This window comes from Fukomys damarensis, unplaced genomic scaffold (assembly GCF_012274545.1).
Source record: "Fukomys damarensis isolate Sample0158 unplaced genomic scaffold, DMR_v1.0_HiC HiC_scaffold_26, whole genome shotgun sequence".
In the NCBI taxonomy this organism is placed as follows: Eukaryota; Metazoa; Chordata; class Mammalia; order Rodentia; family Bathyergidae; genus Fukomys; species Fukomys damarensis.
Genome location: NW_022900938.1, coordinates 27,531,877 through 27,538,485, shown reverse-complemented (window position 1 = coordinate 27,538,485; position 6,609 = coordinate 27,531,877). Strand labels below are relative to the sequence as shown.

The 6,609-nt window shown below is 35.2% G+C and overlaps 1 protein-coding gene across 1 annotated transcript in view; it reads left to right on the top strand.

The window, feature by feature from the left end:
• Xirp2 (xin actin binding repeat containing 2) overlaps window positions 1-4,578 on the top strand; it is a 78,018-nt gene extending 73,440 nt beyond the window's left edge. Inside the window, exon 9 of the mRNA XM_010606904.3 lies at window positions 4,505-4,578. The gene's annotated coding sequence lies outside the window, so the exon portion shown is untranslated. The remainder of the gene's footprint in view (window positions 1-4,504) is intronic.
• Window positions 4,579-6,609: the final 2,031 nt, after the last annotated feature.

Genomic DNA, 6,609 nt, shown 5'->3' with positions numbered 1-6,609 from the left:
ACATATATACATATACATACACATACATATATACACATATATTCGTATATATGTGTACATGTATATGTGTATACATATATATATATATATATATGCACACATATATATGTAAGTAGTGGTGGCAAGAGGATAATAAACACATAACATCTAATTGTCTCTTGTTCCGTGATCACAGAAAATATTAAGTTTCAATGCATATAGTCATTCTTTATTATTTGCAAAAATGTGATATTCTAATTTCATCATTTCTTACAATACTTTTGTAAAGAAATACTTTCTTTAATCTACTATTTGTTTATACTTTTGGTGGCTGAAAGACAAAATAATCATAATTTTTCCCTTTATTTACCAGTTAATATGTTAATTATTTATTCAGTAATGTAATTGTTCTTTATCATTCCCAGAAGGTAACTAACTTTTTAAGAAAAATTGCTATTTGATTGAATTCAATCAAATAATAATTATTACTGATGTGCCAGGTATGGTGGTGGATGCTTATAATCTAGCACTCAGGAAGCTGAGGCAGGAGGATTGCCACGAGTTTGAGGCCAGCCTGGGCTATATAATGAGTTCAAGGATAGTCTGAACTATAAATCAAGGCCTGTCTCCCCCAAAAAATTTACTAAATTTACACACTGGTAAGTGGATATCTTTTTTTTTTTTTTTCTTGAGTGCTTTTGATGAGACCTTAATGATCTTTGAGAACTCCCTCATTATCTGGTAGGACTAGATATTCTAAGCTATTTTCAACGTTTTCTGTCCTAGACCTACATGTAGCCATTTCTGAAAGCCCTAGTTTCTTTTAGTGAGAAATGTTATTTCAAGACAACAATATTCACTAATACTTGCTCTACTAGGCTACTCATTTTTTATAAATATTCTCAATGTAAAGGGTAAATAAATAATTACAACAACATTTTGTATACAAGAAACACACCTAGTGCAAAAAGAAACCCATAGACTGAAAGTGAGAAGATGGAAAACAGTTCTCCATGGGACAGGATCCCAGGGGTAGCTGTCTTTTTCGCAGACAAAGTAAATTTCAAACCAAAACTGATTAATAGAGACAAGGAAGGCCACTAAATCCTTGTAAAGGGAACAATTCAACAGGAAAAGATGACAATCATAAATATATATGCACCAAATATTAATGAGCCAACTATATAAAACAAATATTAAGGAACATGAAAAACCAAATAAGCACTAATACAATTGTAGCGGGGGACCTAAATACCCCACTATCACAAATAGACAGATCATCTTGACAAAAAAAGCAACAACAAAATACTAGAACTGAACCAAGCTTTGGAACATATGGATGTAACAGATGTCTATAGAGTGTTCCACCCCACAAAATCAGAATGTACATTCTTTTCAGCTGGACATGGGTCATTCTCCAAAATAGACCACATACTAGCTCATACAACAGGTTTAAATAAATGCAAAGTGCAATTAAGCTGGAGCTCAATAGCATAAGAAACCATAAGAATGTCATAAACACAAGGAAATTGAACAACATTCTCCTGAACAATCAATGGGACAAAGAGGAAATTAAAGAAGAAATTAGACAATTTTTACAAATAAATGATAATGCCAATACAACATACAGGAATCTATGGGACACAGTGAAAGCAGTTCTACATGGAAAATCCATAGCAGTGAATACCCACACTAGGAAAACAGAGTGAGCTCAAATAAACAACCTAATGATGAATCTTAGACTCCTAGAGAAAGAAGAGCAAGAAAAACCCAAAGCTCGAACATGGGAGGAAATTATAAAGATTAGACCACTTCCCATTTTCATACTGCACTCTACATTCAGTGTAAGATCCTACAGCCACTGCACCTCAAAGTTCCATTTTTGCGCTCGCATCATCTTAGTTCAGAGTAGCAAAAACAAATGCCTACCATAAATCTCCGTGTTGCTGTTTCCATAATCATGTTGGTCATTGAAGCTTGTTTTCTTCAGAAAAGGCTCACAGAAACAGCATTCTTTAAATCCTTACATACTGACAACATTTGAGATCTTTGTAGTGGAAAGTCAGTTTTGCTGAAATTAAAATTCTTGGCATGCATTGACTTTCACTGACTATATGTTAAATGCATTATTCCTTTTTTGGCATAAAGTGTTAGAATGGCCTGATGATAATATAGTTTCTTTTTCCCGTAAGACATATTTTTACTAAAGTACAGAGAATTTTTTCTTTTGATTTCTATTTAAAGTTCAGTAAATCTACTAGAATAGTTCTTGGCACTGATTATTCAGTGTCAATACTGAAAATTACCTAGTGTGTTCTTTCTTTCTTTTTACTATGAAATGAAGGAGTGACCATCTGCACTTTCTAGGCATGCATATTGTTTTATTCATTTATTATTCTGTTTTGAATTAATTTTATTGGTACCAAAATATTTTTACATACTATTGTATAACAAGACAGTTGTTTTCAATTATAGCTTTCAAATATTTTATGTTTTATTACTTTTGTTTTCTTTGAGAATTCCCATTATTTGTACATTGACAATTTTAACGTATCTTTAATATCTTTCTCTCTCTCTTTAATTCCTCACATCTCTTCAATTCTTTTTGAGCATTTAAAACTTCATCTTTACTTTCTTTTGTTTCTCTTTAATATCCTATGACATTTATTTGATCTTGTGCTTCTTTTAGTTTTTATTGCCAAGAATGTCTTTTTTTCCCCATTTTTCCTGATTTCTGTTTTCTGATATCTGAGGTTATTGTGAGTTTTCTAATTCTCCCTTACTTTGTTCTCTCAGAATTTTTTGTCGTATTGTTTTAATTACTTTCTCATTTCTGGGACAAGATTAGTGACATCCTAAAGTTAAAGGAGGAAAGGTTTATTTTAGCTCATAGTTTATAGAGGTTCCTTTCCGTGGCTGGCTGGCTCTGAGGCAGAGTGGCATGGCAGACGCACATCACAGGGGAGAAACGGTTCATGACCTAGCAGGCAGAGGGCAGTAAGCCATAAGCAGTAAGCCTCCCTTTCCTTTTTATCCCAGCCAAGGTAAGAGGCTTTTGGGTGGTTCTACACACACCCAAGGTGGGGCTTCCATTATCCACACCCAGATGTATGCTAAACCAATTTAATGAACTAATCCAATATTATACCCACTTAATCCCAATATCACACCCTAGATTCAGCCACCTCCAAAATGTCCATGAGCACATAGACTTTAGAGGGACATCGAGATACACCCATAACATGTTCTTAATTTTTAGTTAATTTTGGAAGCCAAAGTTAATTTTTTTATCTGTCTTAGAGTATGTTTTGTGGAATGTTTTCATTAATTGTGAGGATAATACATCTTACTCTTTCACTTTGTTAAAATAACCTTGCTTAAAATTTCCTTAATAGATTTGTGTCACTTATTTTTATAAGAAATTAGTTTTTCCCAGTCTGCAAAAATAGATGATATTCAGGGTGGCTTTTCTGATTTCTCAGACCTACTTCTATTACTTCGCAAATACTGTTCAAATTAATAGTGTGGGCATACCTCTGAGATTTCATGGAATTTTATGGCACTATTTCATCTTGATCCAGTTCTCTTTCATGTTTGTCATTATCCTACTCAGTCTTCATCCCACTCCAACTTTTCCTTTTCAGTCTGGGATTCTGTTCTCATGATGATCCTACAATTTTCTTCAGTCATTCTTAACACAGGACTTTTGCATGTCCTGGCTACTAGAAAGATGAAGGGGGAAAAAAAATGTGTCCCAGTTGTGGGTGCTGTTTTCTGATTGGTTCTGATACTTTCAGGAAATATTGATTCATTTTCAGATCCATCAAGCATCTTTCTTACTCCCCTTGATGTCACACAGAGATAAGACTGTCATGGAGTTCTTGTTATTATTGGTGGTTTGTTCTTAGCCCCTTCAGGCTACCTTGTCACTTAGCTTTGTTGTAAATGTTGCCCATGGGTTCTGCTATCTATCTGATGTGTTGGCTTCTATGTCTACATTCAGAGATACTCAAAATTATGCTATTGCCTCTAGCAAACATGATTTTAATTGTATCAAGCATCCTGTTTCTTGATTTCCTTGCAGCTTGATAAACAATAGCATAAATAAACTTTTTGATTAATTCAAAAGCCAGCTAACAATGAAACTCACATATTTCATTCGTGTGTGTGTGTGTGTGTGTGTGTGTGTGTGTGCTACTCTAGATTTATTGAAAACTACAATCCATCACATAAATCATTGTTAGCACAGGTTTGGTCTTACTGTTCTATAACTGCATTTGCATTATAGACTGTACCAATATATTATACCAGTAAGTGACATGGATCATAAAATTATAAATCATGCAAGATATATATTATGAGAAGTATTAGTGGTAGCTATTATCTAATAAATTAATAGGGTCATTCCAACTGCTAGTAAGTTAACTTTATTGAGTCTGAATCATTACTAAAGTAGATAGTTCTTTTATTTTTTGAATTTACAGTAAATTTACAAAGGGCTCTGTTTCTTTTTTCTTTCTGGCAGTTTGGGAAATTATGTATCACTTCATGGACAAATATACTGCAGACCTCACTTTAAACAGCTTTTTAAATCTAAAGGAAATTATGATGAAGGTTTTGGAAACAAAGAGAATACAGACAGATGGAATTACAAAAATCAGAGCAATTCAGTGGACTTTATTCTCAGTGAAGAACCAAGTATATGTAAAAGCACCACAGCAAACACTCTCATACCTGAAGATCTTACAAAACATTTCAATGCTGGTGACAGTGAACGGCAAAGGGATGGTTTGAGAAAATTGGGCGAAAGAAGAAAATTAAAAATCATTTGGCCTCCTTTCAGGGAGATGCCTAAAAAAGACTTTCTCTTTGATGGCGAGCTCAAAATGAACAAGCCTAAATGGCCACCTAAAGTGACAACTCCTCTATCCTCTGAATTCAAAACTGAATCACTGGTAGAACATTTTAAAACTCTGGAAAATAAAGAACCAAACAACACTGCTTTCCTACAGCCATATCTGCCATCCACTCCTAAGTATCAGAAAGAGGATTTTACAGGAGTCAAAGAAATGAGAATATATGAAGCCAGAAAAGATGAGAAGGTAGGAAATATGAATGTGCAAGATAAGCTGAGTGAAGCCACGGATACAAAGCATAAAAGAGTAAGTGGAATGGATCACAATGACAATAATAATGTGATTGTGCAGAGTTCTGAAAAGGAGAAAAATGAAAAAACTAATGAACCTGACGGTGCAGAAGTTTTACAGGTTACTAACACTGATGATGAGGTGGTGCCAGAATATCATAAAGAGAATTTGAATAAGAATAATAATAACAATTATGTAGCGGTCTCATATCTGAATAACTTCAGGCAGAAGACATCTATTTTAGAATTTCCTAATCTATTACCACTGTCAAATGCTACAAGCTACATTGCAAGCAAATACCGCATTAAAACATAGGAACATGCATCCAGAATCTCAGAGTATACTGGAATCTGAAGAAGAAAAAAAAAAAGGTATTCAAGGAATTCCTAGCTGCAGATCTGGAGATGCAGACCGACAGTGCAACTGCTGGCAGTCCTGTGCAGTCTGCCCAAACCCCCTTCAGGGCTTCTCAGACGAAACTCTTCAACACTTCAGGAATCCATTCACATAACACAAATTTACATTTTCCTTTGTAATGAATATTATCCACCATGCATTTTATTTTATTTTGTTACCTTTTATTTTTACTAGTACACGTTTAGAGTGCATAGCGATCACACTCATGGTGGGGAGCTGGCAGGGGTGTATAACGCATCTCAGCCCTCTCCTCATCCCCTCCCCACCCCTTCCTCCCCGCTTCCTCCCTCCATTTCATCATCACCTTCCCTTTTGCAATACATCTATCTCCTTTTGTCTTTTCTAACGTGGTGAAGATCACTGCTTTACCAAGAGCAATGAGATCATTTTGAGTGTGATGTATTAGAATGCATAGATCAACTTTAAAATACGCCACGTTTGTATTTAAGAGGATGTGGAAAGGGCATCGCGCACTGGCATGGAGAAACAACAGGAACAGCCTACCTTCTGGGAAGCGCAAACACGAACTCTCAGAGCCTGAAACGTGCAGCTGTGCCTTCCTTTTCTGGCGTGCAGGACCAGCCTGAACAACGGACTGCTCAAGGGCAGGAAGGACTGGGTGCTGCTTCTGGGACACTGAGCAGAGCACCTGGCCACTTGCAAAAAGTCCACACTCAACCGCTGAGAGAAACTGGTGTTCTGGAATAAGACCTGACGGACTTTGATAACCTTTCGTTGAACTTGTAAACCTAACATTTAAAAATCACTTATGTTTCACAAAGTGGCATTTGCTGTATTACACATCATGATTCTTTGTAATTCACTTTAACTTTATTCTGAATGTAATGAAGAAACGAAGCAATATGGCTACGTTTTCCTCTCAAACATCATTTACCTGTATCATTCTGTTTTTCTATGCCATATCACGGGTGAGAGAGTAAATACTACTGCTACTTATTACAATTCTTGTATCTTCTCTAAAATTTCTTCTGAAATAAAATTAAGTCACCTGGTATGCAAACCGATATATTTCTGAATTTTTTTCCATATTACATATAGTCAGTCT